We start from the raw sequence: 26,865 nt of genomic DNA on the forward strand, positions 1-26,865 counted from the left end.
ATCCTCCACTGCCTTCCCGGGCCATAGCAGAGAGCTGGAAGAGGAGCAACCGGGACAGAATCCGGCGCCCTGATTAGGACTAGAACCTGGAGTGCCGGCACCGCCGGATTAGCCAAGTGAGCCGCGGTGCCAGCCAGACATGATTCTGTATATAAAGCCACCTTAAACAACAAAAACAAAACTGGAGGCATCACGATGTCAGATTTCAAGGCATACTACAGGGTAAGTATAATCAAAACAGCCTGGTACTGGCACAAAAATAGACATGTAGACCAATAGAACAGAATGGAAACTCCAGAAATCAATCCACGCATCTACAACCAACTGATCTTTCAAAAAGGAGTTAAAAAATCAATCAGTATCTTGTAACAAATGCTGCTGGGAAAATTGGCTCTCTTAATGCAGAAGTATGAAACAAGACCCCTACCTTACACCTTATACAAAAATCAACTCACAATTGATTAAGGATCTAAATCTATGGCCTAATACCATCAAATAACTAAGGGAGAATCTTGGGGAAACTCTGCAAGGCAAAAGCATAGGAAAAGATCCCAGAAGCAGAAGCAATCAAAGCAAAAATAGGAGTCAGCACTGTGGCACAGAGGGTTAAGCTGCCATCTCCAATGGCAACATCCCATATAGGCACCAGTTCAAATCTTGGCTGCTCCACTTCTGATCCAGATCCCTGCTAATGGCCTAGGAAAGCAGCAGGAAATGACACAAGTGTTTGGGACCCTGCACTCATGTGGGAGACCTGGAAGAAGCTCCTGGCTCCTGGCTTTAGCATGCCCAGCTCCGGCCATTGCTGTCATTTGGGGAGTGAACTAGCAAATGGAAGATCTCTCTCTCTCTCTCTCTCTCTCTCTCCTCTCTATATAACTCTTTGAAATAAATAAATAAATCTTTTTTTAAAAAAGCAAAAATAGACAAATGAGATTACATCAAACTGCAAAGCTTTTGCACTGCAAAAGAAACACTAAGCAAAGTGAAGGGCAACCAACAGAATGGGAGAAATTATTTACAAACTATGCAACTGATAAAGGCTTAATAACCAGAATCTATAAAGAGCTCAAGAAACTCAACAACAAAAAAATGAACAACCCAGTTAAGAAATGGGCCAAAGACTTAAGCAGACATTTTTCAAAAGAGGAAATTCAAATAGCCAAAAGACACCTGAAAAAATGTTCAGGATGACTAGCCATCAGGGAAATGCAAATCAAAACCACAATGAGGTTTCACCTCACCCCAGTTAGAATGACTCTCATACAGAAATCAACAAACAATAAATGCTAGCGAGGATGTGGGGAAAAAAAAAAGTTCCCTAATCCACTCTTGGTGGGAAGGTAAACTAGTACAGCCATTGTGGAAGACAGTATGGAGATACCTCAGAAAGCTGAAAATAGATCTTCTATGATCCAGCCATCCCACTCCTGGGAATTTACCCAAGGGAAATGAAATCAGCATTTAGAAGAGTTGTCTGTACCACCATGTTTATTACAGCTCATTTCACAACAGTTAAGATATGGAATCAACCCAGATCAAGGATGACTAGATAAAGAATTGTGGTATAAATATACAGTATGGATTACTACTCAGCAGTAAAAAATAATAATAACAATGAAATCCTATCTTTTGCAACAAAATGGATGCAACTGGAAATCATTATCCATAGTGAAATAGGCTAGCCCATAAAAGACAAATATCATATGTTTTCCCTGGTCTGTGGTAACTAATAGAGTACAAAAAAATGCCATGTGTATGACACTGACATTTTGAGACTCAATGATTGTTTACAGCGCTTGTTTCTACTGTTGAGGAACGGTGTTATTTACTTCTTACTATTTGTTGAATTCTTTACTTAGTGTAGGGTTAATATTATGAGTATAAAATAGGCTGAGAGTAGATTATTGTAAAAATTAAAGAGGGAATGGGAAAGGAAGGAGAAGGGAGAGTGGGAGCATGGGTGGAAGGGAGGGTAGGGTGGGAAGTATTACTGTGCTCCTAAATCTGTATATATGACATACATGAAATTTGTTCACCTTAATTTTTTTTAATTTTGCTACTTAAAAAAAAACTCTATGCAGTCCACTGTCATTTACCCTCTTAACAAAAGTTCTGAAAGCATCCAAATGTGAACTAGGTAACAAACCATGTTTCCACCTTTTCTCCCAACTTACTTCCCAATGTACTCAGACAAATCCCTCGAGCCTCAGCCCAGCGCACTCCCCCTGAGACACCTCCTACCCAGAGAGCCTCCTCCCTTCCTGTGCTCCTGTGGCTAAGAGGACAGCCAGCCAGCAGCACAGCTCCCTCAGGCCTCAGTGCCTCTGAGCACCTCATCAGGCGAGGTGGATTTTCTCCCCTGCACAGTTTGGCCAGGAGACATTCACTGGGCCATGTTTACCATGTAGGTGGTGGGAGGGGACATTCAGTGCCTTAAAATCAAAGGCCCTTGGCCCTGGTCCCCTCTCTCTCAGGCCCAGCTTCTGGCCTCTTCCTGTGTGCTCAAGAGCTTAATCAGGACCTGGTCCCTTAGGGCACAGCAACTACTACCACTCTCTTCTAGAACAAGAAGGGCAGAGGTGGAGACTCCAGGGCCCCAAGGAGGCCCAGGCCTCATTCTCTCCTGTGTGAGTGTGTGAGTGTGTGAGTGTGTGAGTGTGTGTGTCTGCCTGCCCCTTTTCTGTTCTTGACACACACCCTGCCACTTGCCCCAAAAATCAGCCAGGGACACCCTGTGCTTTTGTCTAAGAAGCAAGTTACAGCACAGCAGTTATGAGATAAGGCTTTGGGCCAGGACTGCCTGGCTTTGCCTCCTACCAGTTGTGTGACCTTGACTCAATGATGAACAAGGTCATCCCCAACTGTGAGGAGCTCTGTGCCTCAGTTTCCTCATAGACAAAACTGGCAATTGCATTACTGCTTCTGCTCCATTTAGAACAGTGTCTGGCACAGAACCAGTGCTGCATAAACGTGAGCTCCTAATCTGAGGAGTTTCACTCTTTCTGCTCTCCTTGAGTCCATAGAGCTGGGTAGGAAAGAAGGCTCAGGACTCCCAGAGAACAGCCCGCCCTGTCCCTGCCACCAGACTTTTCTGGGCTGCTGGACGACAGGTTAAACCAGGGCCTTTGTCAGGCTTACCTGCTCCCCCATTCCTAAACATCTTTCCTCCTCGCAGCAGCCAGAGGGCGCTGTGACTCACAGGCTGCATTTGGGGCTAAATAGGAGGTGACTTCAAAAACGTATATTATGACATAACTAGGCATGGATTTCACCTTTTTTGCACCCAAATAGATGTCTCTTTTAATTCCATTTTCCACAAACTTTCTTTGCCTTGTACAAGGCACCACGTAAGTCCCAGACCAAAACACGTTCCCTAACCCAGACTTTGCCAAACTTCCTTCTGGATTTCAGGCAACAACCCTACTACTAGAGGGGCTCTTTAATCCAGTTCTTCAAACGTTTTCTCAGAAACTCTCCAAGTGTGAGGGCGAGAGGTGCTTGTGGTGGTTAGAATTGGGCGCCAGATTCTGTCCCGGTTGCCCCTCTTCCAGGCCAGCTCTCTGCTGTGGCCAGGGAGTGCAGTGGAGGATGGCCCGAGTACTTGGGCCCTGCACCCCATGGGAGACCAGGAGAAGTACCTGGCTCCTGCCATCGGATCAGCGCAGTGCACCGGCCGCGGCGGCCATTGGAGGGTGAACCAACAGCAAAGGAAGACCTTTCTCTCTGTCTCTCTCTCTCTCACTGTCCACTCTGCCTGTAAAAAAAAAAAAAAAATTGGATACTGCTGGGTCTCTGGTGATGAAACCATCAGCATAGGGACAGTCCAAGTCCTTATCCATCACAGGCTGGGCACATAAGAACCTTCCCTGATACAGGGGCCACAAAGATGAACACCACTCATCCTCGCCTGTGAGAAGCTCAAGTCTAGCAGACAAGATCATTTCCCTACAGAGCAGTTCTCAAACTGGAAACACCACGATGCCCAGAAGGTTGGTTAACACACAGACTGCGGGGCCCCATCCTCATTGCCTGTCATGTCCTGGGGCTGAGAGTGTACATTTTTAAGCAGCTTCCTGGAAATGGGAATGCTGCTGGCATGGAAGCCACCATCAGAATGGCTGCTCTGCTGGGCTAGGGTGGGCGGGCACAGCATACCATGGCAGAGCCAGCGCTACAGTTCTCTCCACAGTTCTCTGCAGAGCACCCACGAGAGCACAGACAGCACTACTGTGCTATATGACACTATTTTGCACAGATAAGGGCACCCAGAGGCTAAAGACTGTTTCCTCAAGGAGACAGGCCTGTACAGGGTCCTACAGAGCAGATTTAGCCAAGCCCAGAGTAGTCTCTGAATCTGATCTCAAGCCCAGTGGTCTGGGCTGGACTCCTAAGATTGAGAGTCCTCGATCTTCAGATTGACTTGCAATATAGGAATACATGACTTACTCACCTGGAAGAAAACTGAGGTTCAGTGGTCGTTGTACCACAACAGAACTGGAAACAGCAGGAGCCTCTTAGATAACCCACGGGCCTCTGGTCTACAAAGGCCATGGTCATGACTGGAAAAACTAACAATCAGTTTAAGGACAGATAAGGCAATCCAGATGGAGAAATGGGCCAGGGAGATAAAAAGAGAAAAGTTGAAAGGCATCCGATTTAAGACACAAAGTGCGAACTACAGTAGACCTGATTCTCAGAGGTGTGTAGCTTTAAAGAAATAAGTATGGCCATTGGAATAACATGCATCTAGTCTAAGTACTCAGAAGTGGCTGGAATACAGTTGATGCACAGTGATAATTACTGAATAAGTTGATATAAGAAAACATTTCTATGTTTTATAAGTTTAGCGGCCGTGGGACAATAATGCTTCTACCCGGTAAGGAAATGATTGATATCACCTAGAAAACGGGTCTTAGATAAGATTTTGACTCCAAACTGAAGTCTTATTTATAAGAGCTTGTCCAACCATCCATGGAGGAAGGACTGGTGATTTCTGTTGTTCTTCCTATCACTCTACATCCCACGTGGTCTACTTCACATGTGAGTATCTACAGCTGAGTCAACATAGGAATTTGAAAGCAATCAAACAGGTCAATACTTAGTACAAGGAAATGCACCCACCAATCATATACTTGCATATTGTGGCAATGACAAATTGCACTACTTGGTATCAGACTGTGGATAAAACAGGATTCTACACACCTTTCTTAAGCTATCAAAAGCAAAAAGTTTAGATAAGTCTGGGGAGATTGAATTTGAGCCAAAGAAAGGTCTAAATCACTCTGGGAAGAAGTGGAAGAGTAGGGGTTTGGTGGGGGGAGCATAAGGAGAAACAAGAAGTCAAATCCTGATTCTCCCCACTTCCGCCACTTCTAGTACCACCCACCCATAACCCCCAGGCTGAACTCCCAGGGCAGGGAAAGAGGGCACTGACTGTGGTAGGAATACACGGTCACACGTGCAGTGAGCAGAGAGCACAGGACATGTGGCCAACTTTCCTGAGCACAACTGTCAGCAGGCTGCAGGCTTTCTGGGAAGTCCCACTTCTGTCACAGAGTCCTACCCAGATCAGCACAACTTGGCAGAGGGAGGAGCAGGTGAGGCACCTGGATAGGAAGTCACCTAAAGGTCCCTGACCTGAATCTGGATTCTTCCCACTCCTGGTTCCATTCTGCAACAAAATGAGCGGTCTCCCAGGTGTCCACAGACCCCTCTGAACTTTTACCCCTTGGTCATCCTTCAGTCCTGGTATACACACACTGGTGGCCTAGGAGAAGGCAGCTAAGGCCTCAGAAGCAGGCTGAGAGCCATTTGCGCAGGGAAAGTCAGAGGCCTGGTATCTGAATTTGATCTCAAGTGTGGTCCAACAAAACAGCACATCCTCTTGGACCCATAGACCCTAGCTTATGGGAGGGGTTGTAGCCAGGAAAGTCCAGGGAAAGGCCTAGACATAGCCTGAGGGAGGACTGGTGGGTCCCCATGGCCAGTGCAAGGTGTGCAGGCAGCCAGAAGTTCCCGTGTGCCCTTGCGGGGCGGGGGGCACACAGGTGGAAAGAGGAAAGAAGGACTTAATCCTGGGCTGAGAAAGAGGAGACCTCCAAGGGTAGGGACCTTTATCTGAAGACAAAAGCAAGAACCACTGTCAGCAACCACTGATGGAAGTGTGCAAAAAAAAAAAAAAAAAAAAAAAGCCAGACAGCAATAGTGACACCAGCAGTGGGTCAGCAAGGAGAGCTTAGACACCGAGACAACAGGCCAAGATCCTTCAACGAACACCAGCAAGGATCCAGAGAACTCAAGCCAAAAGGCCATGTGCCCATGCACTTGGAACAAACCTGGAGCAGAGAGGGAGAAAGCAGAGAAAGTCTGCAAATCCCAGCATTTCTGTGGAAGGTAATGAGCTCCCTTGAAAGGGGCAGTTTCCAGTGGAAAAGGCTGAGATCATCATCCCATCCACTGGGACGCACACGTGTTCTCCCACCCTCCCCACCCCTTTGACCTGGCAGGGTGGCTCGCAAGATCAGTTTATAGTAGAGCTTCCCAATCTTGTCACACATGGCACAGATAGAAAATGATACGACTTGTGCAGAACATGGGGGAAGCAGACAAGACAGGCTCCACCCCCTGCCCAGCCACCCTAGAGAGAGGACATCAAGAACTTGGCACCCTTGTAGCTCAGCTGCACCCCTATGCCACAGATCATCAGTGAGAGGTCCTGAGTTATAGACAATAAAGAATCTACTAGTACTCCATACATATGCACAATTTTTATGTGTTTTTAAATTTTTTTAAAAAGAAACTACATATTCCTCTGCACTTATGAAAGTACTTCAGAAAGTTCATGTAGAATTGGGTGTTGTTAGCTTCCAGCTAAATCATCCTGGGAGGCAGCAGGTGATGGTGCAAGTGCTTGGAACCCTGCCACTGATGTGAGACCCAAATGAAATTTCTACGCTTCTGGCTTCAGCCCGGTACGGCCCTGGCTATTGTAGGCATTTGAGGAATGAACCAGTGGATAGAAGATCGAGGGATAACTCTCTCTCTCTTTCTCTTTCTCTCTCTCTCTATTTGTTTGTGTGTGACTGCCTTTCAAGAAAATGAAAAAAAAAAACTTTTTAAAATTTTTAAGAATTAAGACAGTATATTAGGGTGCAGAAATATTTTTGAAATCCATGTGCATATAAGGGGTCTTTTTCCCCAAATAAACCTTTTATTTAATGAGTACAAATTTCATAAGTATAATTTTAGGAATAGAGTGATTCTTCCCACCATATCTTCCCTTCCCACCCCCACTCCCACCTCAACTCCTCCTCCCTCTTCCATTGCCAGTTCCATTCTCCATTAAGATTCATTTTCAATTAACTTTGTACACAGAAGACCAACTCTATACTAAGTAAAGATTTCAACAATTTGCACACACACACACAAAAAAAAACTCCTTGAGAACTAGTTTTACAATTAACTATCATAATACAACTCATGAGGACAGAGGTTCTGCATGGAGATTTAGTGCACAGTGACTCCTGTTGTTAATTTAACAATTAACACTCCTAAGTATGACATCAGTGATCACCTGAGGCTCTTGAAATGAGCCGCCTAGGCTATGGAAGCCTTTTGAATCCACAAAATCCGTCAGTATTTTGACAAGGCATAAGCAAAGTGGAAGTTCCCTCTTCCCTTTAGAGAAAAGTACACCCTTTTTTATGGCCACTTCTTTCCGCTAGGGTCTCACAAGATCCTTTATGTAGGATATTTTTTGCCACAGTGTCTTGGCTTTCCATGCCTGAAATGCTTTCATGGGCTTTTCAGCCAGAGCAGGAAGACTTAAGGGCTGATTCTTAGGTCAGAATGTTAGTTAAAGCAATTGTCATTCTATGAGTCTGCTGTGTGGACTGCCTCCCATGTTGGAACAGTCTCTCCTTTTTAATTCTATCTATTATTATTACCAGACATTTTATCCTATTTATATGATCACTTTAATACTTAATCATATCCATATGTTCACTTTAACACTTAATATGATCACTTTAACACTTAAGATGGCGTTTTTACCACCCAGCTTAATGGGATTTGGGGTCATAACAAGTTTTTAAACTGTATCCTTAGAAGTACTTACATAGGAATGTTTGCAGAACTACACAGCTTTACAGTTACAAACTTCCTCCTCCCTCTTTTATTCCCACTCTTATTTTTTACTGAGATCTATTTTCAATTGACGATGCTATTTAGTTTTCTAATTTCTTCTTCTTCTATTTGGTCTGATTGCATAATTTCCTCTGCTTTGTCTTCTAAGTTGAATATTCTTTCTTCTGCTTTACCAATTCTATTGTTAAGGCTTTCTAATGCATTTTTCATTTGTTCTATTGAATTCTTCATTTTTCGAGATTTCTCTTTAAGATCTCAATTTTGTGGGAGAAATTTTTTTTCATGTCATATATGAATTTCATTATTTCATACATTTGCTTCTGATCACTTCTAAGTAATCCTATGATCAATGTTTTAAATTCCATTTCTGGCATTTCTTCAATCTCATCATCTTCACAATATAGTATTGAGGTTTTGTGTTCTTTTGGTGGTGTCGTGTTGTCTTCCTTGTTCTTGTTTTTTTTTTTTTTTTTTTTGGATTGGTGTACTTGTTATTTGGCATTTTCGCAAATACTCATTGGTTTCTTCTTTGTTTCTTTTTTTTTTTTTTTACCTTTGGACTATGTCTATGTGGATTAATGGAGTGTCTACTTTCAGGAATACCTAGAGGTGTGTGGTGGGTGTGGCCAAGGAGCTCTGTTCAGTGCTCCAGGGTGAAGGGCATGTCTGAGGTGACACATCCAGGTTTGTCATGGTAAATCTCCTTTTTTTTAATCAGAGGGGAGGTTTCTTCTTGTCTATTGGTGTAGACTCAGCAGAGCTCCTCTCCTTGAAGGAGACCAGTTCCTGGGTGCTATCCCCAGTGAGTGTATTATTCATCTGCTCTGCCACAAGGACCACAAAAAGGATCTGTGCAGTCCTCAGTATGTTCAGATTCCCCAGCAACGTCCCTCACCAAGTAACCAGGGAGCCCTGATCATGTGGAGCCTCCCACAGTGACTGCCTGAAATTCCAGTCACACCCTGAGTCCTCCCATGCAGCCTCAGTGTTTTCACAGTCCTGGCACACAAACCTCCTGCAGACATGAGTACCCAGCCCCTCCCTGTTCTCCCCATCAGCCTCCCGAGTCTCTACTTGGCTGGTTGCTGGATGCAGACACAATGTGGGGCAGCTGTTATGTATGTCCAAAATGGCACCTGCTCTCTATCAGTTTGTTACAGGACACAGTTGCAGGGTGACCAGGGAGAGAGAAAATGTGCCCCTTGCTTTGTTTTTTTCTCCTCTAGTTTGGCAGGTACGCTATCCCCCATGGAGCTCCAAGCTGGTTTCCCTCTAGGCTCTTCCTGCAGCTTTTTCTCCAGTGGCTTCAGCTGCTGCAGTCTGGTCTCACCTCGCTCTCCAATGCTGTTGCAGAGGCTCTGGGCTGTTGGGGCCATGAGTTGTGTGTGTCCTTACCCTCCACGTAGGTCCACTGTGTTCCTTTAATTTGCTTAGAGTTTCCTCTGTTGTTTTCTAACCCTTCCATGAGACTGTACTCTTTCTACTTTTTTAAAACTATCTTTTCCTAGACTAGAGCAGCAAGCTCCCTCCCTACTCTGCCTTCTTAATCCATGCAAGGGGTCTTCAAAACTGCATATCATGGGGCCAGCACTGTGGCACAGTGGGTTAAGCTTTCCCTACAACACCAGCATCCCAAAAGGGTGCTAACTTAAGCCCTTCTGCTCCACTTCCAATCTAGCTCTGCTCCTGCGAAAGCAGCAGAAGATTGCCCAAGTACTTGGGCCCCTGTCATCCATGTGGAAGACCCAGTGAAGCTCCTAGCTTCTATTTGGCCCAGCCCTTACCATAACAGCCCTTTGGGTAGTGACCCAGAGAACGGAAGATCAATCTCTCCCCCCACCCTCTGGAACTCTTCCTTTCAAATAAATAAATAAATAAATATTTAAAATACATATCATGAAAAGCTTATGCTTTAGTTTCAATATTTTTACAGCAAAACAGACTTATCTTTTATTTCTGCTTTCCATAAACTTTTTGGAATTCCCTCATGTTAGCAATTACTGACCAACTTAGAGACTCCAGCTACAAGCCAATGAGTGAAGGAATGAATGAATCAATCTACATCTCTCTACTTTCTGAATGAGTAACTTCAGCAAAGGTACTTAATTTCCCAGTTCCTCTTGGAAAAATAGAGATAATAATAGTTACCTTAAAAACTAATTTGTAAAGATCAAATGAAGCAAAGAACATGTAGCCTTCAGGGCAATTAGTAATAATAAACTCAATCATTAGCCTTTGGACTTCTCCCCATCCACTCAAGCAGGCCATCCCCAGAGTACTAAATCAGCTAAGTTGGCACAGCACAATCTCTTGCCTCTGCCCATTAGAACCCTTTCCCAGCAGCCTCTGGTTTCCACAATCAGCTCAGGGTGCTTTGACAGCAGTTAAGCAACAAATCTCTCTCATGCCCACCAGCTTGTTGTCACCCAGATGGAAGTTGCCTTTCCTATTGATGCATTCTTCCCTTAGCTCCCAGACCCTGTCCCCCTTGTCATCAAAGACCACAGCCCGCATTTTCTCTCTCAGAACCTTCACCCCACTCCTTCCTTATGGGGTACAGAGGAAGGCATCATTACAATATGCCCTGGATGGAGATTCTCAGTGTAGGGGGCAGGCTGGTGTCAGGAGCCTATGAAGTGCCTTGGGTGCCCCCAGCAGATCTGAGAGAACCTCACTGACACTGATCTCAGCAGTTATTTTTCCTAAAAGCTCCACATCCTTCCATGAAGATTGGTTACATAGCACCCTAAAAACCAGTAAATTCATCATCCCCTCTCCTCCTGGTGGCAGGGACTCCAGGAGCCCCTGGGAAGGAAAGAAAAACACAGGAAAGAAGAAAACACATGGTATAACTGTTTACGAGCCCTGAGAGAGGGGAAGACAGGAAAAGGGAGAAACATATACAACATAATCCAGTGTTATCAAGTCTGCCTAGCAGGCCTGATTGAGCACTGTGAACACTTCTGCACAAAACAGGCTACTCCAATATCAGTTCCCTGATTGGTTTGCACAGCATGTCTCATTTGCATATACTTTCAGTTCCCCAATTGATTATCCTGCTCTCCCCTAAATCTGAACCCACTTTTCCAAAAGGGGCCAATCAGAAAGGACTACTATGTATATAAGAGTCATCACTTGCAAGCTTCTTTGGGAACTTCTCCCTTGAAGTCTCCCTCCTGACTATTGCAGTAGGAAGTTTCTCACTTTGAATAAATCTCACTTTGATCACTGTCCCTGTCCCTGTGGAAATTCTTCAAAGTGAGACAAGAACTGAGATTATCTTCATCATCCCACAACAGTGGGACATGTTCCTCCCACAATCCCCAATGTCTACAAGCCATCGTATCAGACCTATACTCAGAGCTCTGAGACGGACATCCCCATTCATCCTGCACCAAAGTGTTAATGAGTAACAGCAATATAATCAGGGTTTCTCATTTAACAATGAGTCAACCAGGTAGCACACAGGGAAAGATATAACAATTGTAAGAACACATATTTTTGTGTTACTATATTATTTTAAAACTCCACACTACCACCAAATAAAGTTCGGGGTGGAATTAAACACATTTCATGTAATTCAGCATCATCTGTTTTCTTCAGCCTTATGTTTTTGAAATGTCTGTGTTTGCCATGGAGTGGAGGCAAGAGATGGCTTAGGGGACAGGAGTTGGCTAGGGGCAACATGTATATACATCAAGTGTGTCTTCAGTTCCTGTGTGTCGAGAAAACTGGAGCCAGTGTGAATGAAATAAATGACCCAAGTAACTTGCCAGGACACATTACCTGGAGGGTAACACACGAGTTCCTAAGAATTCATGGACAGAAAACCTTGCCTACTTGACAAGAACATGGCTGAAGATACTGACTAATCAGTGACTTGCTTCTAATCTGCCCTTTCTGACAGCTCATTACTTTCTTTCCTAAAAGGGCTATATGCTAGACTGCCTTCTCTGGGGTTGAGAAAAATGAAGCGAATCTTATGAAATATAGAGTCGAGCCACTCCTCTCAGCAGACATGCCGAAAGATCATTGCTCAGGGAGTTCATACTGAGACAAATGGTGGTCACACTCAATAAAGAATGGTGTGGGACTCCCTGTCCGGGCAACAAGTGCTCCCAGGATTTTACCGCCTTTCACATTTAGCTCTTTCCTTTGTATTTATGACTTCAGCAAAGCAACTGAGGCACGTAATTCAGAAAGTCGATCTTTTTTTTTCTGAGATACATTTTTGAACATGTAGACTTAACTAATGTCTTATTTTAAATAACTGATGGTCAGTGAATTGGGCATGAAGCATGAGGATGTCTCCTTTGTAGAATCCTGAGAACATGATGATCACTCCATTCTTCTCAATGGGATAGAGTTGGTTTTGGATCCGTTTCTCTCTCCTACTTAGCTGAGATTTCCAGAATGTTCAAGGCTATCTAGTCCAGGGCACCTATGTTTCAGCAGCCTCTCTGAACTATTTGGTTTTCTTATGATGTACTCAAATCAGACTACTTTTCACAAAAATGTTGTCAATAAAATCATTGTTTTCATCCTAATTCCCCTTCCTAGAACCTAGTACCTATGGAATGTTTTTGTGATGGTACTTAAGACTCTGAAGAATTATGTATGAGTTGGAATATGAGCTCAAGTTGTGTGTGTCAGAAACTCAAAATACCACTGCTTTGAACAGATACAAACGTATTTCTCTATCCCATGAAATTTGACCTCACCCACACAGCCCCAGGTGACTTTTCATGATGGCCTCATCCCAGCCTGGAAGAAGGATGCAAGGGGATACTCTTTCCTTCCAAGGTTTATGACCTGGAAATGTCACCTTATCACTTTGGTTTATATCCCATTGACCAGTTCTTAGTGACATGGCCACACCTAGCTGCAAAGGAGTCTAGGAAGAAGAGGCATTACTCTGGGATAGCTTGCACTTTTATGATACCATTACATCAAGGTAATTTCCCATATGACAACTGTGAAGCCAAAACAATTTGTGACTTTGGACCACATTTTTGTCATGAGCTGGCTTTTGTGAGTAGTACTCCCTTCGTTTTATAACTCCAGGAAGCAGGATATACATAAAATATGACATTTCATATTTTTGGATATGGATTTCTCAACCTAGGGAAATGTCTGTACACAGACTGTAGTACTTAAAGGAATTACCCAGATAAGTCAAAGAAAACCCATCAAGCTCTTGGAAACCAGACTGATTATTTTGAGGATCTTGAAAGAGAGTTGTGTGAAGAGTCTAGTATTTTGTTGTGACATGCTGAATAAAAGTCTTTCTTTGGGCAGAGAAATCTATTTCAAGACGCTAGGCTCAGAAATCCCACTTGCTTGACTAAAATTAAATGCTGGGAGAGGGATATGCTGTCTCCCTTGCAGATTCTAAAGTCACTGTCTAGTTAGACAATGTTAAGGAACAAAAGGCAGAGGTTGATTTGTCTAAAATCACAATGCTGTATTAGCCTGCCTGGGCCCTACATTGGTCAAACACACTATCTTTGCTATTCCCTACAGGAAAGCTGCTGGACATAACTTCTAGATAAATCTTAGATGGAAACTCAGGCAGAGAAATTACACTTTGAATTTCACCCTGAATTCAGGAAAAGATATCACAATGGAAAACGTTAGGCTCCTTGATCACTGAATTTTATGTTTCCTGACAGAAATTATCTAAATTTGACTCCTAACTCAACACATTGGAACAACCAGAGAAATTTCCTAGAATTCCAATGTCTAGCATCCACCTCAGGAATTCTAATTCAGTGATCCTAAGACAGGGCTAAAAGGTCAAAATATTTTAAATCTCCTTCAGTGACTCTAATGTGAAGTTAAGGTTGTGAACCCATAGTCCAGGGAACTTCCTTTCTGCTGTGTGAAGTGAGCTATGATCCATTCTAATCATTACAGCATTGTGCAGTCAAGATTAAGAGATTCTGAGTGGGCTAAGCAAGGAATGCTTTTGCCTTCAACAGTCATAGCCCAATTATCAAACACCCACAGCTCTGGTGTTGAAGCATGGGAAAGGCTAGATATAATAAATGGAGGAAAAATAAAAAAGGAAAGTTAGCATTTGGTCATGCTCATCTTATACAAGGAGTCTCCCCCAAGGTATCCCACAAAAGACAGAGGTTTACTATAACCCTATGTTGGGGCTCAGGGGATGATACACCAAAGTGTGGTGCTCTGATATGCAGAGCACTTTGAATTAAGGGAAATTGGAAGGCCTAAGAAACTACTTCAGAATGAAGGTCTCTCTAGCTTTCTCTTGTTTCTCCCCAAGCACAGTGAGGGATTATCTCTGAAGTTCCCTTGTCCAACTCAAAAAAACCCTTCATCAAATAAATGCAATCATCTTGGACCTCTCTCCTAAAACCTCACTAACCAGGGAAGATTAAACTCATATCACAAGAAGGACTGAAGAATGTCACCACATCTAGATGGACTTCGTCATACTACCTCTCCAAAATTGCCTACAGCCTTCCATTTCCTCCTCCCCAAGGAGTAGGATATTTAAATGTCAACCATCTGGCCCTTCTTTGATTTCATTATATGACTCCCATGCACATACACACATTAAGTAAAGCTGTATGTTATTTCTCATGTTAATAGGTCTATTGCCAGTTTATTTCAGCAGGACTAAAGACTTGAAACTTCAGAGAAGGGAAAGATAAATTCCTGTCTCCCTTCTACCTATGTAAGAACATAAAGTGAATATGGAAAATTATTGCTTCTAGGGACCAACTCTTCTTTCAGTCTCCCTCTTGGGCCTACAACTAATTGCCTACCTGAGGTTACCTGAACTGTTCGTCTTTCTACCTTGTTTCACACTCCTTCCCTCCAGGAACCCAACACACTAGACCAGATGATCCACTCCTTATTGCAGTGTCCCAATCCCTTCATGAAGTCTCTGGTTTGCCCTAATAAGCTCTAGCCCCACCACACTTAATCCTATGCATATCTTTCTTAGAAATGTATTATCTACTACTCGTTTTTTTAAAAGATTGAAATATTTTAGAAACATTTTATTTAATAAATATAAATTTCATAAGTACACTTTTGGATTATAGCAGTTCTTCCCCTCATAACCACCCTCCCACCCACAAACCACACCATCTCCTACACCCTCTCCCATCCCATTCTTCATTAAGATTCATTTTTAATTATTATCTTTATATACAGAAGATAACTCTATGCTGAGTAAAGATTTCAACAGTTTGTACCCACACAGAAACACAAAGTATAAAATACTGTTTGAAGATTAGTTTTACTGTTAACTCGCATAGTACAACACATTAAGGACAGAGGTCCTACATGGGGAGCAAGTGCACAGTGACTCCTGTTGTTGATTTAACAATTAACACTCTTATTTATGATGTCAGTAATCACCCAAGGCTCTTTTCATGAGCTGCCAAGGTTATGGAAGCCTCTTGAGTTCAAAAACTCTGACCTTATTTAAACAAGGCTATAATCAAAGTGGAAGTTCTCTCTTCCCTGAAAGGTACCGCCTTCTTTGATGGCCCCTTCTTTCCACCTGGATCTCACTTACAGAGATCTTTTATTTATGTCAATTTTTGCCACAGTGTCTTGGATTTCCATGCCTGAGAAACTCTCATGGGTTTTTTAGCCAGATCCGAATGCCTTAAGGGCTGATTCTGAGGCCAGAGTGCTGTTTAGGGCATTTGCCATTCTATGGGTCTGCTGTGTATCCCACTTCCCATGTTGGGTGTTCTGTCCTTTTTAATTCTATCAATTATTACTAGCAGACACTGGTCTTATTTATGTGATCCCTTTGACAATTAATCCTATCTTTATGATCAGTTATGAACTTAAACTGATCACTTAAACTAGTGAGATGGCATTGGTACCTGCCAACTTAATGGGATTTGGAATCCCATGGCAAGTTTCTAGCTTTACCCTTAGGGGTAAGTCTGAGGAAGCATGTGCTGAATTGTATTTTATACTTACTGGTACTCTGATCTTTTCCTCTATAATAATATAAAAACATCTTGGAAATAAACCTTGCATTTTACTCATCTTTGCATCCCCCAGTCCCTTAACATAGTGCTTTTCTTTGAATTGGGCCTCAGAAAATATTTACTGAATTGATATTAATGTCCAGAAGCTTCTTAGATGGTTTTTTCACTTAGTAAGTTGGTTCCAAGAATATATACTTCATACCTTGTCTCTTGCTTCTGAGACCTGAAAGACTTAGACCTCAGACTCTGAGTAAAGATTCTTTGTAGGCCTGCTCATGCTAAGAGAATTTGTTCCAGAAGTACCACCTCTTATTTATTTAGGAGGACATCATCAACTATCCTAAATGGCTTTCTTCTAGCTATAGTGAGTCATTTGACATTTCAGAATAAATTAAGTATTCTTTTTTAAGAAAGAGACAAATTTCAGAGCTAGCTTTGTAGTATAGCAGGTTAAGCTGCTGCTTGCATCACATGTGCACATGAGTTTGAGTCCTGGCTACTCCACTTCTGATCCATCTCCCTGCTAATGTGCCTGGGAAGGCAGTGGAGGATAGCCCAAGTGCTTGGGCTCCTGTCCCCATGTTAGAGACCTGGAAGAGCTCCTGGCTCCTGGCTTCAGCCTGGCCCAGCCCTGGCCATTTAGAAAGATCTCTCTCTCTCTCTCTCTGTCTCTCTGTCTCTCTGTCTCTCTCTCTCTCTCTCTCTCTAACTCTCCCTTTCAAATAAAAAAGTAAATCTTTTTTAAAAGTCCTGAAATTTCTCTTTAAAATTCCTAGAGTTGTTGGAGGGAAAAGGAAAATAAAAAGGATGAGGGCTGGATGCAGTGGTAGACACTCAAAGTTCTTCCGGTGACAACAGAGCTTTTAAATGTTCATGGCAGTGGAAAGAATGCTTTCCAGATAACAAGTCATTTTTCATTTAAACAAACTCTCCATGTCCAGGGAGGCCTGGACGTTCCAATGTGAACACAGGGGAAGAAGGGAGGACAGATAAAAGGATTTGACCCATAAATGCATTCCTACTTCTCAAATTTTAAAAATATTAATTGTCTGATTTTATCAATTTATGCTGTTCACATGTGTTGAAATATTGTACCGTACCCTATAAAGTTGTAAAAATAGCATGCGGCATAGCAGGTAAAGCTGCAGCCTGTGATGCCAGCATCCAAAATGGGTGCTGGTTCATGTCTCAGCTGCTCCACTTCACATCCAGCTTCCTGGTAATGGCCTGGGAAAGCAACAGAAGATTGTCCAAGTGTTTGGTTCCCTACACCCACATGGGAGACCCAGAAGAAACTCCTGGCTCCTGGCTTCAGCCTGACTTATCCCTGGCCTTTTTAGCCTTCTGGGCAGTGAACCAGCATATGAAAGATATCTCTCTCTCTACCTCTCTCTCTATAATTCTTTCAAATAAACAAATAAATCTTTTTTAAAAGAATTACGAATATTGTATGTTAATTTAAAAAACTGGGCAAGCATGTGACCTAGCTGTGAAGACATGGATTAGGATGCTGGTATCCCATATCAGAAACTTAGGATCAACAACCAACTCCACTTCTCATTTCAGTTTCCTGCTAATGCAGACTCTGAGAGACAGCAAGTAGGTGGGTCCTGCCACCCAAATGGGAGACATGGATTGAGCACCAGAACCAGCAAATGGAACATTTGTTTCTCTTTCTCTCTCTCTCTCCCCTCCCTCCCTCCCTGTAACTCTTTCAAATAATTAAAATAGATTTTAAAAAAATCATAATAATTCTTAAGCCAGCAAACCTTCACCCTTCTTGGAATATAGGAATGATAACTGTGTCCACAGAATTAGTGAGGATTGCCTGATTAATTGGATTGTTAAAACACATTGAATATGGCTGACATTTATGTGATTCCTTAAAATTTAAATGTGAACTCTATATTTAGTGTAAGGTTAATTTTATGAGTATAAACATTAACTGAAAATTAATCTCTGTAAAAAATAAGAATGGGAAAGGAAGAAGGAGGAGAAAGAAAAGTGGAAGTATGGGTGGGAGTGATGGGGGGGAGAATCATCATGTTCCCAAATCTGTATATATTGAATGCATGAAGTTGTATTCCTTAAACAAAATTAGAAAAATGAATTCGGTACATAATAAAAAAATTAATTTTCCTATATCAATACAGTTAAGACTCACAATAACCCTGTAAATAACAGGAATTGAAATTGACTAGAATCAAATTTTACAGAGTATGAAACCCAGGTGCTCCTTCCAGCCACACTGCACACTGTCAACACACAGGGCAAAGCATAGGGCGGATCCCTGTGCAACCATCTCTCACTCAAAAACCGGGGCAGGGGGAGCAATGAAGGGCTCAGGCTCTGGAATCAGAACAGCCCAGGACTTCAGCTCTCCCTCTCCATAACCCCAGGCAAGGTGCTTACAAACTTCACTTGGTAGCAGGCTCCTCATTTATAAAATGGATATAATAATACCCGTAGGGATTTTCTGAGAATTAAATGAGTTTGCGAAGTGTTTAACACAGGGCCAAACACAAGACAAATCCTTAATGAATATTTGAGGATTATTAATAATAGTACAAGGTGCATATATGAGGAATAGCACCCTGAACATTGCAAAGTGTTCTGTAATTATGGTTTCTAGTTAAAAGCACAGCCTAATGGAAAAAGCATCTGGGAGTTTTCTGTGGCTGAGAGTAAACACCGATTTCAAATGAAAAATCTGTGCTAAACCATTGTACTTCAAAAGGAACTCCAATATTTTTTCAAGATTATGTATGCTGTAACTGAAAGTGCACACACTAATCAGCACTGGGTTTTATTTATTTTAAAATACCTTGTGTTTTAAAATTTCCACCAGTAAACCATGTCCACTAGATTGCCCCATATTTCACTGCATACTTCAATAATCCTTTCATGTTAATCAACCACCTTGAGTTTGCCCCTCTGTATTTCCTGTGCCTGTGTTTTATTATTTCCCTGGTTAACCTGGCATTTCAAAGGCTTTCCGGAATAACTCAATCACAAAAGTATGCTCTGGTTGACACTTAAGATATAAGGTTTTAACCCGGTGCTGAAATAATTTTAATTATGAAAACAAACCCATGAAATGGAATTCTAGTGACAGTTAAACAAATTGGTAATCACCCAGCCAGTCTGTAAATCCCTGCTCTCTTGCTTCTCATTCAATTTGCAGATCTGGATGTCATCTCATTAAAGCAACAGCTAGATGTGCACACAAATGCCTTACATCAAATATACATTTTTCTTTCCACTGCTCTCTCAACCACTAAGCCTCTCTTACATAGCCACAACATTAAAGTAAATCAATGGGATGGGGGTGTGTGGAGTAAATAAAGAAATTACATTGCTGGGGGGAAAAATAAACAATTGCAGCTGGTGCTTCAGGTCAACAGTCCCTAGGTATCAAAAGATCATGTGAATGTGAATTTGGGGGGGATTGAGGGGGGGTAGAGGGGAGTGGTGGCAGGTGTTTAGCCTAGGAGTTAAGATGCTGGTTAAGATGACCACATCCCATAGTGGAATACCTAGGTTGGATGCCCAGTTCTGGCTCCTGACACCAGCAGACCTTGAGAGGCATCAACGATGACCCAGGAAACTGAATTCCAGCCACCCACACGGAAGACTGCAATTGAGTTCCCAGATCCTGGCTTCAACCCAGCCCAATCCTGGCCATGGAAAGCATTTGAGGCGTGAATCAGCAAATGTGAGCTATTTCTACCTCTCAGAGAAAAAAAAGTATTGAATTCCTCCACTTGCTAGGTTTATTTACAACACTAAGGCATATGCACATGTGAGTCTTAATAACTGTTTATCAAGTAAATCAATGAATTACACCTATTCCACTGAATATACCTTAATAACACCTGCATGATGCTATGATTCCACTTACTCAGCATCTATATTTAAGAATTTGCTTCTATATTTGAAAGTCTTGACAATTATGCTTTGTGCAAGCCTAAAATATCATTTAGATTGGATAATTTGCTTCTTGTAGCAGCATCTATAAGTCACCCATTCATGTTATTCTTCAGTTTTTATCTCAAGAGTCTGCTAATAGTTTGCAAGAGAAGGGAATGTGTGTCAGGCATGAAGGAAAATTGAAGAAATGGGGCCAACTGATATTCTGGGAAGAACAAATCAAACCCTCACTTTCTCAGGTCCATGACTGAAAACTTAACTGCTGTCCATGGTCACCAGCTGTCAGCCATCACTCCACTCCCAGCTGGGCCCAGAAGAATGGACTCAGGGCCTAGGGGAATGGCTTGCAATGGCAGGAAGTAACACAGTGCGTATGCTCTAGGGAGTTGTGATCTCTGCTACTCCTGGGACTCATGGGATATCATTCTTAGAATAAGGAACTGGTCCCAGTCAAAGTCATTGAAAAAATACATATGCTCATTATGTTAAGTGAAGCAGGCCAGACACACAAAGACAAATATCATGTTCTCTCTCACATGTGGAAGTTTAAAAAACAAAATTAATCAGAACATAGAATAGTGATTACTAGAAGTTAGGAAAGGAGGGAGTGGTGCTCAAGAGACGTTGGATTACAGGTGCTAAAACATAGTCAGAAGTAACAAGTAGGCTGAAACACATAATCAAAAACACAGTAGGCTGAATGTAGTTCACAAGAACGTATTATATACTTGGGGCCGGTGGTGGCGTAGCAGGTAAAGCCCCTGCCTGCTGTGCCGGCAGCCCATATGGGCGCCAGTTGAAGTCCCGGCTGCTCCACTTCCTAACCAGCTCTCTGCTATGGCTTGGGAAAGCAGTAGAAGATGGCCCAAGTGCTGGGGCCCCTGCACTCATGTGGGATACCTGGAAGAAGATCCTGTCTCCTGGCTTCGGATCAGTGCAGCTCCAGCCATTGCAGCCAATTGGGGAGTGAACCAGAGGATGAAAGACCTCTCTCTCTGCCTCTCCTTCTCTCTCTGTTTAACTCTGACTTTCAGATGCATAAATAAATATTTTTAAAAACAATGTATTATATACTGGAAAAGGGCTGGGAGGAGGGAGCTGGTAGACTCCAAACGCAAAGAAACGATAAGGAAATAGAAAGGCTAGCTGCACGAAAACTGTACAAAGAGACAAAAAAGGGCATTATGCAATGATTAAGGGACCGATTCAATAACAAGATGTGACTACAATAAATGTATCTGCACTTAATTACAGTGCACCTGGCTACCTAAAGGAAATGTTAATGGATTTAAAGGAAGACACAGATTCCCATACAATAGTAGTGGGGGACTTAAATACTTCACTTTCAGCAATGGACAGATCAACTAGACAGAAAGTCAGCAAGGAAACAGCAGAGTTAATCAACACTATAGACAAAATGGACCTAATGGATATCTACAGAACTTTTCATCCTACAGTTGCAGAATACACATTCTTCTCACCAGTACATGGAACTTTCTCTAGCATAGACCACAGACCAGGCCATAAAGCAAATCTCACCAAATTCAAAAAAATTGAAATCATACCATGCATCTTCTCTGACCACAATGGAATGGAGCTGGAAATGAACAACTCAAGAATCTCTAGAATACATACAAACACATGGAGCCTGAATAACATGCTCCCGAATGAACAGTGGGTCATAAAAGAAATCAAAAGATAAATTAAAAAACTGTAGAGGAAGAGTTTTTTATCATACTGTTTCTTGAACTCTTTACTTAGTATAATCTTCTGTGTATAAAGTTAATTTAATATAGATCCTATTAAAAAATAAGAATAGGAATAGGAGAAGGAGGAAGTAGGGTGGGAGGGTGGGTGCAATGGGAAGAATCACTATCACTATGTTCCTAAAGTTGCACTTATGAAATGTGTGAAGTTTGTATAGCTTAAATAAAAGGTTTCTTGGGGAAAATAAAGAAAGGCTAGTGGTCTGGTTTATCAGCTTATTCTGTGTATATGTGTCGAAATATTTCATAATTATCCCATAAAATGTATGAGTATTATATGTTAATTAAAAATTTTTAATGATTTAAGAAAAAGATAAAAAAAAGTTGATCATCAGGAAAAAAAAAAAAACCACATCAGCTCTTGGGAAGTGGATCTCAAATCTTTCTAATGGAACTGACTTGCAGACCAGTGGATGCTTTAGGTGTCAATCCTGGGGATGCCTCACTGATCCTTACCTTCCAAGTAGCCTCATACACAAACCCAAAGCCATCATTCCACCCACCTGGCCTCTTAATCCCTTTTACTTTTTAAAATATTTATTTATTTGACAGGTAAAGTGACACAGAAAGAGGAGAGAGAGAGAAGGAGAGAGAAACACACAAACACACATAGAGAGAGAGGAAGGGAGAGAGACATTGGAAACAGAGAGAGATTTTCCATCTGTTGGTTCATTCTTCAAATGTTCACAATGGCTGGGGCTGGGCCAGGCCAAAGCCAGGAGCCAAGAACTCCATCTGGGTCTCCCATGTGGGTGGCATGTGTCGAAGTACTTGAGCCATCATCTGCTGCTTTCTCAGATGCATTAGCAGGGAGCTGGATCAGAAGCAAAGCAACCAGTGTTCAAACTGAATCGGTTCCTGATAATTCTGGAGGCAGGACATCTGAGATCAACATGCCAGCATGGTCAGATTCTGGAGAGGGCCTTCTTCCAGGTTGCAGACAGCAGCCTTCTCATTGTGTTCTCATGTGGCATTGCAAGTTCTCTGGGGTCCCTTTTATAAAGGTGCTAATCTCATTCATGTGGGCTCCACTCATGACCTAATTGCTCCCCAAAGGCCCACCTCACATTGAGGGTTAGGATTCCGACATAAATTTGAGGAGGTGTGGAAGAGACAAACATTCAGTCCATTGAGAGGTTCTGGTGGGCTGAGCTCTAGCAAGCACTTGAGAAAGAGGCGGATCCAAGTTCGTTTGTGGTAGACTCATGTTGTTGCTGCAGCTCCAATATAACTGGTTGGTTTCATTTCCATCCATAGTGCTCTGCATAAGCAAAGGCATCCATAATAGCCAGAGTAGAGTCTGTTGCTCTGAAGAAACAGTTTCTCCTGTAGTAGACACTATGCTAGTCAATTTCCGCAATCTTCTAATTATGCTTTTTAGGATTAATTTCTTTGACAACATGGAGTTTGCCCAGAGGAGAGTAATCAATGTGGCAGGTGCTTAAAGATGGTGTCAGGAGAAGGAAGGCTGTTGCCTATAAACAGTCATCATAGGGAAGAAGGGTAGATTATTGTCTGTTGACTCAGAGGGGCCAAACAAGGAGATAAGGATAGAAAAACTGTAAGGAGTGAATGCTGATTCAACACAAGGCACACTTCCCTGTAGTTAGGGCTTGTAGCCACTTCTCTTTTTTTCCAACTTTTATTTAATAGATATAAATTTCCAAAGTACAACTTTTGAATTATAGCACCTTTCCCCCCCCATAACCTCCCTCCCACCCACAACCATCCCATCTCCCGCTCCCTCTCCCATCCCATTCTTCATCAAGATTCATTTTCAATTAACTTTATATACAGAAGATCAACTTAATATATACTAAGTAAAAATTTCAACAGATTGCACCCACACAGACACACAAAGTATAGAATACTGTTTGAGTACTAGTTTTACCATTAATTCTCATAGTACAACACATTAAGGACAGAGATCCTACATGGGGAGCAGGTGCACAGTGACTCCTGTTGTTGATTTAACAATTAACACTCTTATTTATGGCGTCAGTAATCACCCAAGGCTCTTGTCATGAGCCGCCAAGGCTATGGAAGCCTCTTGAGTTCACAAACTCCGACCTTATTTAAACAAGGCCATAATGAAAGTAGAAGCTCTCTCCTCCCTTCAGAGAAAGGTACCTCCTTCTTTGATGGCCCCTTCTTTCTGCTGGGATCTCAATCACAGAGATCTTTCATTTAGGTCATTTTTTCTGCCACAGTGTCTTGGCTTTCCATGCCTGAGAAACTCTCATAGGCTTTTTAGCCAGATCTGAATGCCTTAAGGGCTGATTCTGAACAGCCACATCTCTTAGAGCAACACATTTTCTGGCTGCTGTTGTTGTTTCTGATGATCATGGAATTGTTAAGTTGGTAGGGACTATAGAGCTCAGCTTCTTAGTTTCACAGAAAACAAAGTTTAAGCCTATAAATACTACAGGCACATCATTGGTCCTGGAGAAAAGAGCATGGGCTCCTGCACTGAAAATGATTTTCATTGAGATGACCTTCAAACGCCTTCAAAGTTGTGATCCTGTCCCTCCCAAAATCTAGCTCATGATATAAGCAGAGTTGCAGAATATCACGGTGGCTAACAATGCTAGCTGTGTCCCAGAACTGAATCTAAACTGTGGCGCCACCATATAATATCTGTATGATCTTGGACCACCTAGCATGTACACATCTGGCACCTGTCCTGTATTTTGATGGAATAAAATGGGAGTGATACTTGTGACCACATGAAAGGGCTATCACAAGAATTAATGTGAGAAGGTTATCATGAGAGAACATAAATTAGCAGTTAGTATCTTTACCTGGTCCCAATATCTTATGTAGGTGTGTCTTTGGATATAAAATACAACCTGTATTTCATGTAAATGGAATTAAAAGATAAGCTTATTTTGGTACAAAAATATTTGAAATCCATGCATTTGAGGGTCTTCAAGAATGCATGGAAAATTCATTATGAAAAATCTATCCATAGATTTCAAAGAAATTTTCACCAAAATAAGATTATCTCTTAATTCCATTTTCCCATGAACTTTTTGAGGCTCTGATATAATTTATCTTATTGCCCCTACACTGAAAATGCCTACATAAAATGTTAAGCCTGGGGCTGGCACTGTGGCACAGTGGGTTAAAGCCCCAGCCTGCAGCACCAGCATCCCATATGGGTGACAGTTCGAGTACCAGCTTGCTCCTCTTCCAATCCAGCTCTCTACTATGGCCTGAAAAAGCAGTAGAGGCTGTCCCAACTCCTTGGGCCCTGCACCTGCATGGGAGATCTGGAAGAAGCTCCTAGCTCCTGGCTCCTGGCTCCTGGCTCCTGGCTCCTGGCTTTGCATCAGCTCAGCTCTGGCTGTTGTGGTCATTTGGGGAGTGAACCAGCAGAATGGAAGATCTCTCTCTCTTTCTCTCTCTCTCTCTCTCTGCCTCTCCTTCTCTCTATGTGTAACTCTTTCAAATAAATAAAATAATTCTTAAACAAAAAAATGTTAAGTCATTTGAAGGAGCTTACTTACCACCATATGGAATTCTACCATGTTAGAGCCTTTGAAATTTCCTGCTATGCCAGGATTCTCTTAAAGAAAAGTGGTATCTGGGTAAGCATTTATAGTCAGTCATTCACTTACAGAGCAACTCCAGGGTGTGATACCCAAGAGCCACACAATGCAAACAGAAACATAAATCAGACAGCGGACCTTCCTTCAAGAAACTCAACCCACAGAAGAAGAGAGGAGTCAACATTGTGGCATAACAGGTTAAGCCACTGCCTGCAATACCAGCATTCCATATGGGTTCAGGCTTGTGTCCCAGCTGATCCACTTCTGATCCAGCAGCAAAGTATGGTTCCCTGCACCCATGTGGGAGACCTGGAAGAAGCTCTAGTTCCTGGCTTTGGTCTGGCCCAGCCCAGGCCATTGCAACCATTTGGAGAGTGAACCAGTAGATAAAAGACTTCTCCCTCTCTCTCCCTCTTTCTCCCTCTCCCTCCTCCATAACTCTGTCATTCAAATAAATTAATATTTTTAGAAGATGGAGGAAGAAGAAGAGGATAAAATAGTTGTTATGGGTTGAATTACATCTTCCCAAAAAATTAATATGGTGTAGTCCCAATTCTGAGTACATCCAAATGTAAACTTATTTGGAAACAGGGTCTTTATAGAGGTCACCAAGTTAAAATGAGGTCATTTTAAGGGACAATTCAGACACAGAGATGGATACACACAGGGAGGATGATAAGTGAAAATGAAGGCAGATATTGGGTTGAAGTTTCCAAAAACTAAGGATGTCAAAGATCACCAGCAAACTACCAGATGCAAGGCACAAGGCATGACCACAGATTCTCCTTCTGAGCCCTCACAAGGAGCCAATCTTGCTGACACTCTGATCCAAAACTTCTGACCTCTGTAACTGTGAGACAAATCTCTGCTGTTTAATCCACTCAGACAATGGTGCTCTGTTCCTGCAATCCTCGCAAACTAACGTACTACTCTAACCAAGTTCTCTGCTGGACACTTTGGGAGATATGAGATGCAAAATAAGAGATCCAGCTGGCTGCAATAGAATGTTGTATTATAATAGCAGGATGAACAAAGTGTTGGGATCACACAGAAAGAGAAGTGATTAATTTTTAGGGAGGGAAGAAAGTAAGAGAGTCCTTACAAAGGAGATGACATTGAGCTAACTCTGAATATGATCTCATGAGGTACAGAAATGGGAAAGGATCCTTGATACCAAGTAAATAGCATGAGCAAAGACAAGTTCAAAAGCACTGTATGCTCAGGAAAACCAAGTGTGGGTAAAGATGTGGGACAGAGGTCTGCAGAAAGTGGTTAAAAATGAGACCATGGCCAGTGATGTCTGTCCTCCTCCAGGGGAGGAGCATACTTTTATTCTGTCAACAAGCAGGTGACATCAACAATAGCTGGGGAAGTTGTGCTATAATTTTAGGAATTAAGATGTTTTCTCTAAGTGTTCTTTGCGCCAAAGTGGCACTCACTTTATGCTGAATTCAAACATCATGTTAAAACAGGGAGTTCATCAGC

This window comes from Oryctolagus cuniculus, chromosome 6, assembly GCF_964237555.1.
Source record: "Oryctolagus cuniculus chromosome 6, mOryCun1.1, whole genome shotgun sequence".
NCBI classification, from domain to species: Eukaryota; Metazoa; Chordata; class Mammalia; order Lagomorpha; family Leporidae; genus Oryctolagus; species Oryctolagus cuniculus.